The 14,110-nt window shown below is 34.5% G+C and overlaps 1 protein-coding gene across 2 annotated transcripts in view; it reads left to right on the top strand.

Moving 5' to 3' along the window:
- The window catches only part of LOC140746216 (uncharacterized), a 487,763-nt gene that overhangs the window by 234,475 nt on the left and 239,178 nt on the right, over positions 1-14,110 (top strand). The window contains exon 1 of one of the 2 annotated variants that reach the window (XM_073078268.1): positions 3,952-3,987. The exons of the other annotated variant lie outside the window; for it this stretch is intronic. The gene's annotated coding sequence lies outside the window, so the exon portion shown is untranslated. Of the gene's footprint in view, positions 1-3,951; positions 3,988-14,110 lie in introns of those variants that run through there. 2 annotated transcript variants of the gene reach the window in all.

The following is a 14,110-nucleotide window of genomic DNA, read 5'->3' as shown; positions in this document are numbered from 1 at the left end:
TTTGAAAAATATGCATTCAGGTTCATCTTACCCGTGATATTGTAAAGCTTTCGTAAAATCACTCCTTATTTCTTTAAAGAATGAAGAATTTTTCCTACGGAGGAGCCTTACCATACAATATTTTAAGTTTGTGAAGAAAAGTAATATTGCATCATAGACGTCGGTTGGCTTTCTTACTTATACAATAATTGTAACTTTTTACATATTTTCTCCAGTATAATACATATATTGAAGGTGGTAGAACCCTTTGTGGTTCGACTCCGGCGGCACCACCGCCACACCTATTTCTACCTAATAACAGCAGTGTTAGGCGCTGCTGTGGTTCGGTTTGAAGGGTGTGGTAAGGGAGACAGACTTTTCCGAGGCATTCCAGCTTAGTCCTCAGGGGTAGCGGCGCATCTGTGGCCGACCATAGGTAGGAATACCTAATCCTATCTGGGGTTGATTAAAGATGTCCATGGGAGACAGTAGCCACTTACCATCAGGTGGACTGTATGCTCGTCTGCTACTTCTATATTATATAAAAAAAAAAATAATAAGGCAGTGACACACTATGGCTCCTGGCTAGTGCATCTATCTAGTCTTTGGCAGATGTTTGGGTGATGGCTAATAGTTTAATTTTGTGTGTTTCTGTACTTTCAAGGGCACTTAAGCCTTTGGTCCCGATTAGTTTCATTAATTTGAATAGCAGTCGTAAAATTTTGTCAGAGGCTTAAAAATATACGATACAGGTTGGCTACTAATATTTGGTGCATCTTTATCCACTAATTCACATTGGAATAGCATGGTGCCATTGGTGCGATATGCTCTAGTCTTTTTTTATAATTAGAATCTACCTAGCAGCGAGCTTAATATATCTATAGCCACTAACTTCACAAGTTTTAGTAACGGCGAGATATCCAGGGTTTATGCTCCCATTTAGTGGATCATCAATCATATTGTGACAAAGTAGCGCGCGCATCTATCTGACAACTGGTCCAGTTAATGACCTTTGTGCTACTACCCTGGACTTTTCCATGACGGATGTGTTTTTGAAAAGGAAATTTTCTTCTGAAGTTGGAATAGATATAGTAAGGAAGAGAATAACAATAATTGATTTAGATATGAGAGCTGCGAATTAAGAATGATAGTAAAAATTACGTTTCACAGGTCAGAAAATGCTGCTTATAAAAATAAACCAAATGTGAAAATAAAGTAAGTTTTAACCATTATTGACAAAAGCTTTTCATTAGTACATTTGCATAAAAAATGTTTAAAATTAAATTATTTTTCTTCGGAGCAAAATTATCATAGTCCCTTTTGATATTAAGTATGAAAATCTAGAAAATCTGGTTCTCAGCAAGGTTCTCGATACTTAAAACTTAAATTTTGCACTAAAATTAAATTCCGTCAACTAAAATAAAATTGTTTTTTGGAATTTTAAATTTAACTTACATACAAAATTATTTTATCTCATTCACGATTACGGATTACGTAAAAATCGGTATGGGAGAGTCGAGTCGAATAAGTAAATAAACCGAATTGGAACTTTTCAGAAAACTATAGATGAATAGGCAGTGATTTTTTTTCCAAAATATTTAAGGTCCTTAGATATAAATAGAAAATGAAATGAAGACATAAGAAATAGATCCGTGAAAAAATGACAAAAATACAAAAATCAAGTAATAACAGAATGCAGTTTTGCATCAAAATATTAAATCCCAGACCAATCCTATGCTTTGCCGACGCGTGTCCTCCGCCAAGCTTGGAGCAACCATTGTTCTCAATAGTAATACGTTATATACGACGCTATATATTCTTAATGGTTCTGATATGTAGGAAGCATGTGCTTCCGATCCAAATGGGTCACTAACCTACTTCGGATTGGATATCAATACCGTCGGGAAACGGTTCATTGGCTCGGATGGAAAGTGGTTGATAATTCTTCCTGAAACGTAATTCTAGTGGGCATTAGAAAAAGAGTCTGCGAATTTATTTTTGTTTTTAACATAAAATCAACGAAGCAACTCATCTGTGACCAAACTTTCGGCACGACTCCTAATTGGTTCCGATTATAAACGTCCAACTGCGCCAAATTTCCTACCAAGTGAACAGCACGCTCAATTACCACTATATCATAAAAAGTGTAAAGTTTCCAACACAACGCTCTCACTATTCCACAATCGTTCACAGACGGTCCGATTCCATTTGATCCGCCCGCAGTGAACGTTCTTTCAACGATTCCACTATGGGTCACGAGATTTTATTTTTATCCGTCTGTCCTCATCGGTTGCCGACAATTTATCTTTCTGATACACTCGGAGAATCTTCTACCGTTTCTGCAATAAATTGATTGTTATATAGAAAAGACCAACAAAATATTATTTGAGAATGGGTCGAAAAGTGATCGAATATTGCATATTTTTTGGTCTTTTGAAGCTAGTGTCTGGGTGTTTGTGTATAGCCAAGACATATATGTCACAGGAGAATCCATTCCATTTTATGTATTTTACCTTATATATGCTACAAGCAGTGCTGAGAGGGAATTCAGCATAATCGTCAACAGTTACAATATATCTATAACTAACCAGGTAGGACTGCAATCCTAATTTGAGTAATTACAAACGGCCATGTGCGGAGAACTTGCCGTCAGATAAACTGCTCCCTTGCTATATCATAAAAAGTATAAAGTTTCCAACACAACGCTCTCACTATTCCACAATCGTTCACAGACGGTCCGATTCCATTTGATCCGCCCGCAGTGAACGTTCTTTCCACGATTCCAGTATGGGTCACGAGATTTTATTTTTATCCGTCTGTCCTCATCGGTTGCCGACGATTTATCTTTCTGATTCACTCGGAAAATCTTCTACCGTTTCTGCAATAAACTGATTGTTATGTAGAAAAGACCAACAAAATATTATTTGAGAATGGGTCGAAAAGTGATCGAATATTGCATAATTTTTGGTCTTTTGTACTTAGTGCCTGGGTGTTTGTGTATAGCCAAGACATATACGTCACAGGAAAATCCATTCCATTTTATGTCTATTACCTGATATATGCTACAAGCAGTGCTGAGAGGGAATCAGCATAATCCTCAAAAGTAACAATATATCTGTAACTAACCAGGTAGGACTGCAATCCTAATTTGAGTAATTACAAACGGCCATGTGCGGAGAACTTGCCGTCAGATAAACTGCTCGCTTGCTATATCATAAAAAGTATAAAGTTTCCAACACAACGCTCTCACTATTCCACAATCGTTCACAGACGGTCCGATTCCATTTGATCCGGCCGCAGTGAACGTTCTTTCAACGATTCCACTATGGTTCACGAGATTTTATTTTTATCCGTCTGTCCTCATCGGTTGCCGACGATTTATCTTTCTGATACACTCGGAAAATCTTCTACCGTTTCTGCAATAAATTGATTGTTATGTTCCGTGGGAAAGACCAACAAAATATTAGAGAATGGGTCGAGGTGTGTGAATGTCGTGTTATTATATTTTTTGGTCTTTTGGAGTTGGATATATCGTTTGAATATCCTATTTTCTCGCCTTCTGGACTTGTTTACATACGTGTACAATCTTGTCTGCATATTTCGGCTTTATAACAGTGTTAAGCGCTATTGAGTTCCGTTTTGAAGGTTGCGGTAAGGGAAACATACTTATCCGAGGCATTCAACTGATCTATTAATCTAAACTTATCTGGAGTTTATTACTAAGGTCCATGGGCGTCATCAGCCACTTACCATGATTTGGACCGCATGCTCGTTTGCTACTGCTTTATTGTACAAAAACTTTTAAAATATAACTGAAGACAAATCATATCAATATCTCTAAATTCGACAAACAAAACTTTTACAACAAAACAGGATTAACACAAATCCAAGATAAGTTAGGATCGAATTAAAATTCAATTTCAGCATTCTCACCAACCATACATTTTCTTGTTACAGGTAAAAACATTGGCGATCTGCCAGCACTCGCAAATTCAGCAGCTTAAATAAGTAAGTAGCACTAAGTCTTACGTACTAACATTAAAGTCGACATGAAATAGTAAATCATACATCTATATATGTATGTACAAATAAATAAAATTAGAGTGACTGCTTGTAACGTCAAAATATACATTTTTAATAATTACATATTATTATGACAATTACATGGTACTTATAATAAAAAGATGATTCTATTTTTTTTTTAATAATTCTCTTTTTTGTCTGTCTGTATGTATGTTCCGGTTAATTTCGAAATGGCGAATTCACTTTGACTTGAAATGATTGACCTGAAAATTGTATTGAAATTGACTAATTTTAACGTACTATAGGCTACTTAATAAATAATAATCATGGTTCCGCCCAAAAAAAACCCATGGAATCGTCAGACCATATACACTTTCAAAAGGGGATGACACCGCGGGGCACAGCTCGTTTATAATTACAGCAAAAATGTGTGTAAGAAACTGTTAGTATTATATCTACGAGTATTGTTGAAAGATTTATCTCATAATTTTTCATCTCTATATTAATTAACGCGACAAGTTTGAGCATGAAAAGGCTTTAGCGTGCGTGCATACGTTAGTCAAAATATTAATGAAAGTAAATTTTAACACCTACTACCTGTGTTATTAAAATATGAACTTGAAAAGTCACAACAACGGAAAGTCAGCGGCCTTTTTACAGGTCTTGCAAAGTATTTCAGATTTTTTATAAGCAATTTTAATTTATTATGCAATCGATTGAACTTTTACATTTACTTAAAGTTATATAACAACCTGCAATTATATAAAAATAATCACAAAATAAAATAAAGATGTTACATCAAGTACACAGTGTTACACAAATAATATTTTTTAAATTACCATATTTATAAATTAAATATGCTACGAAACTTAGTATACGTTAAAAAACGAACACACACGAAATTACTGTAATAAGGTTTAATACATTACATTATTTGAAAGTAGTTAGCCTTTTTTGTTTGACTATCTTCAGTACAGTCTCCACTATGGTCTCTATTTCAAGTTCTCTCTTCATTAGCGCGGATTATATAAGCTTTTAGAGGACCGAGTGCTGAAATACTGATATTTCAGTATGGAAGATGAAAGGAAAGTAGTTTTAAATGTGAGAAGCTTTTTGGTAGAAAAGTTTCGTTAAGTTACATTAGGTATTTTTAGATATCAAAGGACTTACGTAAGGCGCTTACGTTTAAAAGCACATTTTTTGTATGGAAAATGTTGGTATAATTTATCATTAATGGTTTAAGATTTTGCTATTATTTTAGTCTAATTATGCTGAATATTTGAAGCAGTTTATAATTCTTAAAGGTTTTTACCCGATTTAATGGTATGAATTGGACGTAGTTATGTAAAATGGATCCAACCCACAAAAATCGTTTTATTTTAGTTACTAATTTTTTTTTTAAATATACAGATATCAGTGATACCAGCCATAAATAAAAAAAAAATACTTTTACTAAAAGACCTATTTTCTCAAAAGCTAGTTTTTGTGGTTGGATCTATTTTGCATAACTACGTCCAATTGTGAATGAAATCTACTTTCTGTCTAATAAAAGCAGTGTTAATCGCTGCTGTGATAGGATTTCAAGGGTGCGGTAAAGGAGATACAGGTATCCGAAGCGTTCTGATGACGAATATTATATCCCACCGAAAATCGAAATTGAACAAATGTTAGCATGTAAATATTCAAACGTCGATGTTTGACACACAAATCTTTAGATAGATCAGTTATTAATAACGGACGATTAAATACCTCGGGTTAGTATGTTTAAGTTAGACCGACAAAACTTTAATTCGATTAATTATTAATAACCTCAAAATAATCCCTTTAAACAGTAATACGATATATTATGTTTATATTCCTATTGCTTATTGAATTAATATTAAGTCTAATATACTTGACTTCGAGGACTTTCCTTCAAATTTCAATAAACCAATAGATACATTCAATTTTGGAGTAGTTTGCTAAGTATTATACGTTTAGATCGGGTTTGAGTTTTCAGTCATTTAATTTAGAAATTCATATACAGTTGTTGAGGTCAGTTAAGACCCATTAGTATTTCATCAAATAGCCATATTGGCCTATGACAGTTTATTGTTTTAAATCCAATAACCTGTTTTGGTACTTCATAAAAACCTGTTGGTATAATAAACAATAGAAGATATTAAACAATTATGGAAATATGTTGAAATAAAGTTAAACTCTTAAAAATATTACATAACTTTCTGTATAATAGTACAGAAAGTACACTAGTAATAATAAAGATTGAAAGTTCAAAAACCACCTGTATTCATATTCGACTATTTTCACGTGTATTGGATATGTTAAAACGAACCAAAAGAGCCCAAACTCGAAAGGTTTACTAGTAGCCATTGAAGAGTTCCTTCGCTAACCTTCATGGTCAGATCAGCTCGATGGTACCAAATTATTATGAATGAAATGTCATTGTACATTACATTTTAAGTTTCAAATAATTAGGAGGCAGTTTAAAACGATTTCCTACAGCTTGTTAGTTAACTAAAGCATATACAATGAAGTACAATGTCAACTGTAGGGACAGTATTTCAAACTATCGAAACATTGTTTTTGCACGTTATTGTCTAATGAACCACCCACATAGTTCCACAGCAAAACCGAGCGAAGCATAAGCTGTGAAAAGCGTAATTACGAATACACAGTCGTGGTCGTCCGCCCCATTTTTGTGCACAGCAAAAACAGAGCGGGAAACGGGTGACTCGCAAAAACTGCTCAAAGTTTCATGACCATAGAGCTCGTAAAAAGCAGACAGTCTCATATTTCAACATTATACAGCGGTACGGCGGAGGTGAAATAAGTTATGAGGAACACAATAATATTCGCATTCGTGCTATTAATTTGTTTGGGAATATAAATGTAGCTTATTCTGTTTTGTGTCATGGTGAACAGATATTTAAGATGACATTATGACGTCGAAAACTGTAATGGGTTTAGATTACTTGAGTAAATGCTTTAGGAAATTATATGGTTTTCCTGAGATTAACAAAATAAGCACATGTGTTATGGTATTAAAATAATACGGAATTTGGCAAGTCAAGGTGATTTTCACCTTTATTTTGGCTTCTTTATATGACCAAGTTCCAAAAGTATAGCATTCCAAACTCCGCCATAGGTCATTTACCTTTGATAATATAATTTGAAGTGCTATTTATGATAAATATTTGATATGACTCTTATAAATATCTGCCGTACGTGTTACAATATTATTAATAGACTTCCAAACTAAAGAGAGACTTAATTTGTCTACCCATAATTTTCTTTTAATGATCATTCTAGTATATTCGTAGCTCGTTTAACCTTTTCAGCGTCTTCGCACGCCGCCTCCTTGTATGTTAACGTAATATTCTCGTAATATTTGAACATTTAACATGCTTTGCTCGTGACCGAATTTTATTATTATGTGAGTTTTCTGAAAAAAGTTTAGTACTTTTGTATTGTGTGCTAGGTTTTTACGTGCCTTTTAATGGAATTAGAGGTAAGTTGTAGGTGGAACCTGTCATATTCTAAAGGTAGTTTGGTCATACATATTTCTTTGACATAACAGCAGTGTTAAGTGCTGTTGTATTCCTCTATGAAGTTAGGGGTAAGGGAACACCGCCACACTTTTATTTGCCAGAACAGCAGTATTGCGTGCTGTTGTGTTAAGCTTTGAAGGTTGTAAGGGAACCGTACTTATCCGAGGTTTCTTAACTTAGTCGTCAGATATAGCAACACATCTGTAGTTGACGTCAGGTAGGTATCAATTATCTGTGGTGTATTACAAAAGTCGATGGGTGGCAGAGCCGGTATCAGGTAGACTGCTATCGTTTTCCACTTTAATATTACAAAAATACTAAAATCCGGTTAAAACCAGTTCGGTAACAATATTCTTTATGAAACACTGTACCAATTAAAACAATGACGCACCACTTGTACGACTAGAAACATCAGAACACGGTTTTAACTGTACAAGGGTACATTAAACGTACGGAAATGTTCCCACTTCCTACATGTACCTGTTTAATTGGACTTCGTAAAGCAAATGAGACTTCGCCACAAAGCGAACTTGTAGCATGAACTAGGTACTAAGGAAGACGAGTTCTGTACCCTTACCATGAGTTTTTACGTTTTGACAAATATGATTGTTTTGGTATTTGTTTACGTATTTGGCCATACAATTTCCAATCAGCGCCCCTAGCAGATTGTATCAGAACTATAGTGTCAGTAACGTAACATTAAATGTCTAAATTGACAAAATGGCGCTTTTGTGTTTTCTCTCTCTTGTTTGCGAACGTGTGAGGCCGACTGACTCAGTGTTCTGAAGCAAACGGAACAGAATATTGGATTGAGTAAACGTAACGCAAAATTGTGTGGGATGTTTTGAAAACTCATGGTAAGAACAGTAGTAGTTCTACTTCAGGAAATTTGCATATTTTTGAGGTTACGTACTTGATATAGTTGAAGGGTAATTGTGTAAGAAAGGTAACAGTGTGTTTTGACGGGAGAGGTATCAAGACACATTTATTTGAATCAGTTCTGCATTTTGGCGGAAGATGTGGATGCTGGTTTATTTATATGTAAGGCGACTATCTTGGTACTTATGAGTGACAATGCATCTGTGATCCACTTCAGAAAAAACTTTGCTCTATATTAAATCAGGCAAAAACATGGTCGTGTGCGCCTTCAATCTTATAAAAAATAAAAAAGGTACTTAATGTAAGATTGGAGGAAAAAATCTAAAGTCGGCTTTACTAGCTCTGCGAATATTTCGAACGCCTTGCCTTTTTATATCTTTCCATACTTTTCAAATTAAAATTCAATAACTATTGTAAGGCACAAATAAATACGGCGGCAGTACCGTCCCCGAGAATCCGCGAAAGGTTCCACTGGTTTAAGATGTGAATAAGAAGGGAAATTCACATAGAAAATAGCCTTTATTTTGACGAATTATTTTTAATACATGAGTAGAAAGCAATGGCCTACATATTTATATTTGCCAACCCAAGAAATAGCCCTGGGCAGGAATTCTAGCCAACCCACTCGCAACATACTTTTAAGATATTACATTGATATTAAATGCTTTTCATCCATTAAATTATTGGGTGAAGGTTGTCCCTAATTTGGATCTTGTACTACACCTTTATTCAATTGTTGAACCAATGTACCGAATGATCTTTTCAGTTGAACGCAAATACAGCCAAAGCGTGTTCAGCTCTCACGAACAGTCTTTGAACTCCAAATTCAAGGAAAACAGATTTTGTCTTGACATATTTCACGTTGCTTAACCACGAGTGAATAGTAGCATAAATCTAAGATAACACGAGAATAACTTGTTTATATTCACTATTAATATTATATTTTCTATTTCTGTTGGTTTCGGGTTAGTCGAAATATGTAATTCAGATTTAGTAGGTTGAGATTGAAGGTGGTAGAACCCTTTGTGGTTCGACTCTGGCGGCACCACCACCACACCTATTCCTGCCTAATAACAGCAGTGTTAGGCGCTGCTGTGTTCCGGTTTGAAGGGTGTGGTAAGGGAGACATACTTTTTCGAGGCGTTCCAGCTTCATCCTCAGGGGTAGCGGCGCATCTGTGGCCGACCTCAGGTAGGAATATCTAATCCTATCTGGGGTTGATTACAAATGTCCATGGGCGGCAGTAGCCACTTACAATCAGGTGGACTGCATGCTCGTCTGCTTCTTCTATATTATAAAAAATAGTAATAATGACAATTAGTAAGTATATAAAGTAGAAAATACGGAACACTACATATATAATCAATCTTTTCGAGACATAATTATGCACTAAATGTAGTAAGGGTAAAATAATAATAATATTACTGAAAGCAAAATTGTTTCTTCTATTTTTTATTTTAACAGGCCTTGTGTCTACTGAACACAATTTCTCACAGTTCATAAGCCCATCAGTGCACCTGATTTGCGGGTAACCTGCGCCTTTGGTGTAACATGACCACTCGAGAACCTTACTTCCCCAAACGCCATCGGTCGTGAGCCATCCAATGCTACACAAGCCTGCTATATCTAAGACCTAGATTTAAATATTTCTAATTATCGAGTTGCGAAATATTGAAATGGCAGTGATAGCCTAGTGGTTAAGAAACTCGACCTCTCGATCGAGGGGCCCGAGGTTCAAATCCCAGGCACCTCTGAATTTTCAAAGTTATGTACGTATTAGAAATTAATTATCACTTGCTAAAAACGGTGAAGGAAAACATCGTGAGGAAACTTGCATGCTTGAGGGATTTATAAAAAAAAATCTCAAAGATATGTGAAGTCTCCCAATACGTACTTGTCCAGCGCGGTTCACTATGGCCTAATCCTTCTCACTCTGAGAGGAGACCCGTGCCCAGCAGTGGGACAGTAATGGGTTGATGATGATGAAATATTGAAATACTGTCTTCATAACACTCTAAGCTACAATCAGCAAAGAAAGCAAATTTCAATCCCACGTACAATCCAAGTTTCCATATGCAGCGTTTAACATAATGCATAAAGAGCAATATAATCGCGGCGATAAACACGTCTAATCTGAATCCGCCTTAAGCACATCCGTTATGAATTACAGGAAATGTCGCAGAATCCCTCGAGGATAACAAACCTTATTTATCTCATCCGTTGTAAACAAGATGGCGGACGTTAATCTATTTTGCATAAAAATCTTAACGGCGCATTTAAATAGCTCTTGTTTTATTCGTTTAGGCTTGTAAATTAAGTACTATTTTCTCTGCAAAACTTTTCTAATGAAATTTTAATTTTTCATACAAACTGTTTTTTGGTTTGTTTTTATTATTACCTATACTTGAAATACGCCGTAAATGTTTAAGAAATTGAATATGGTTGCTTTTTATAAATTTTAAAAATGTGTGTAATAATGACTTATTTTTGGTTACGGTATGGTAAAGTGTGTATGGTTTTAGACCGGGAAAAGTACCCGAAACTGTGCATGACAATAAGCAGTTATCGATAATACTCAAATTCTAGTTTTACCCGGAAGTGATGCAAAACAAAGCACTGTAAAGTAAAAGTAAATGAATTATTAAAATTAATCTACTTCAAAATATTTTCATTAAAGTACTCATTTACAAATAATAATGTTTAAAATATCCTTAGGCAATTTTACTTAATTAATTACCATTAATATTTGCTTGAAAGTTTTACCTATCACCTATAAATATATTTAACCTTTTCGTCTATACATCTAATCAAAGCCCCTGAGATTTTAATTAATTATCGACACGTCGCATCCCGTCGCAAAGTTGGAATGTATAAGTTTGGAAAATTAGAAAAGTTCCACCTCATTCCAGGTGTCTGGAATGGGACGTACCAACTTTATAGATGAAACGAATGGACGAATCGGACGATATAAAAGTTTATTAGGAAAAAATATCGACAAGATTTCCGATCGAGGTCTACGTTTGAAACGATTTTGAAGTTTGAGTAAGTGCTTTTGAATGTTCTTTCGATTACGATGGAATCGATTTATGTTTTTTTTAAGTTCGTCTTTGGGCGGGGATCGTCACACTTAAATGACAGGGTATTCATTCTTATCTGTTAAGCACGCATGTAATTTTTCCAATTCCATTGAAAAAATAATAATATATTTTATAATTTAGACCTGACGGGAAATACCTTAGTAAGTATTTTATTTTTAATAGTAAAAATTAAAAGTATATGAGGACATAATTATTAATGTCTTGAAAGTTTATGCCCGCAAGTAAAACTTTAAAAAACCTGCGTATATCTCACCTCCGTTTGTATGGAAAAAGGGATGAGGTTATACATAGAAAAGGGATCAGTAAATCTAGACACATTTTTGTTCCTATTTTTACGTTTTTTGTATTCATAGCCTTCAGGTACAAAACATAATGAAACATGAGGTAAAACGTCTTAATATAATCAGAAATGGAAACCGTACAGTTAACGAACCATTAATCATGCTTACAATAACGTAATTGGACCATCAATTCAACGACGACAAATAATGGACAGATAAAAGCAACATTACTTACCTACAATAAAATTATTGGACAGTACCCTTACCATGAGTTTTTAGGTTTTGACAGTCATATTTGATGACTGTTTTGGTATTTGTTTACGTATTTGCCCATAGAATATCCAATCAGCGCCCCTAGCGGATTGTGTCAGAACTTGGAAATTGTACGGCCCATACGTAAACAAATACCAAAACAGTCATATTTGTCAAATCGTAAAAACTCATGCTAAGGGTACAGTACCAGTTCTGTTACAGTCCGCTAGAGGCGCTGATTGGAAATGTATGGGCGAATACGTAAACAAATACAAAAACAGTTATTTTTGTAAAAACGTAAAAACTCATACTAAGGGTACAGTAAAATCTATAACTACTTTTATTAAACGTATACCTCAATCAGTTGTTCAACACAAAGTTATAGGATCGTAAAGTCTACAAATATTGGACATAAAAAGTCCAATTAGTCACCTGTAAAGGAATAACTTAAAGTTAAACGGTAAAGCCATTCAGTTAGTCAATTAGCCAAAACCACCAATACGCGTTAGTGGGGACGAAATTTATGTTAACTATTTGTAAACGGCCGTGTCGGTTAGTCAGGAGTTAGTACAATGTAGCTATTTTTGCAACACGGCCATTATTGGTCATTGAATACGTAAAATATGGGTGTAGCATAAAACGCAATTTCCGTGTAGCGTTTTTGGTGTACGTATCGTTCGTTTTTTTGGAATAATTTTAAAATAAATTCCGTTTTCTATGCTCAAGTATTACATAGTAGTACTTCGTAGACAAGTACACAAATACTTAGACTCAGAACATAAATATAAATTCGTTATAGTTAGTAAACCCGGCATCTACTAGCATATATGTATGTATGTATGTGGGTATATATAACCGCTGCGCCCTTGGGCTCAATTACAAATTAAGGAATATGACATTTAAGACAAATACAAGATGTAAATTACAGAATGAAAAAGTAAAAGGAATCAAAATAATAAAATAAAATATAAATTAAATGATAACTACTTCACGTAAAAACTTTGTTTCAAAACAGAACAATGTTTTTATAACAGAAATAGGTGGGGCAATATAAACCTATACGGCTAATATTTTTTTAAACAATCTCTATATTGTGTGAAATCTATACCACTTTGCAAAAACGGTGGACTTTGGCCCCTCTTATTCTGAGAGACGGGTACCCAGCAGTGGGACAATAATGTATTCTCAGGATACTTCTTTTTGCTATAGTAATATTGCTCCTTCTCCATGACGGAAAACCTTCCGAAGTGGCGGTACATAAACGTTCAAAAAGAGTTCTGTAAAGACTCCACTTTGAATAAAATATTTTTGATTCGATTTGATTTGATACTTGTTAGTATAATCAAGGAAAGAGGTCAACCGCAACAGTTCACAGCTTATAAAAGATAATTTAGATTTGATTCGGTTCAAAGTCCCAAGTCAATTATTGGGGGAAAGTTTAAGGTTTCATTGTTAATTAGTTTCTGTGGTCAACTCCACTGATAATAGGCTCACGTCGACCGCTGTTTGGGTTACGAAACAAAAGTGAGTTTTAATTAAAGAATATAATTTAGTTTAAGAATTACGTAATTAATTAGTTAACTTATAACAACGTTAATTTTTTGTAATAGAAATTATATTTATAATATGAAATTATAATCTGTTTCATGTTTTGGTGTACAACCAAATACATACGGACTACATACAGACATATCGAAGATGGTAAAACCCTTAGAGGCATAACTAACTTTTATATTTTAAACACTGTTATTCAACTTTATCTACATACTTATGCTCGTTTAAAGGATATGGTAAGTTGGCTCTCTTATTCGAGAAAATTCAAAATAGTCCTCGTGGGTAGCAATGGGTATGGCAAGGGGGTATGATCCAACTTTGATCCTATTTGTGATTCATTACATACTATTTCTAAGACCACTGGCCACTTATGATTAAGTGGAATGCATGTTAGTTTCTACCTCTATGTTATAAAAAATATGTGTCTTCCTGTAGAACACACACGGAGGTACATACACATACACACAGTGGTAAAGGACATATGCTTGTTTTAGTT

Source organism: Epargyreus clarus, unplaced genomic scaffold (assembly GCF_041222505.1).
Source record: "Epargyreus clarus isolate Ecla_fem2 unplaced genomic scaffold, WU_Ecla_fem_2.2 ptg000012l, whole genome shotgun sequence".
NCBI lineage: Eukaryota > Metazoa > Arthropoda > Insecta > Lepidoptera > Hesperiidae > Epargyreus > Epargyreus clarus.
This window is presented reverse-complemented; position numbering and strand designations above follow the sequence as displayed.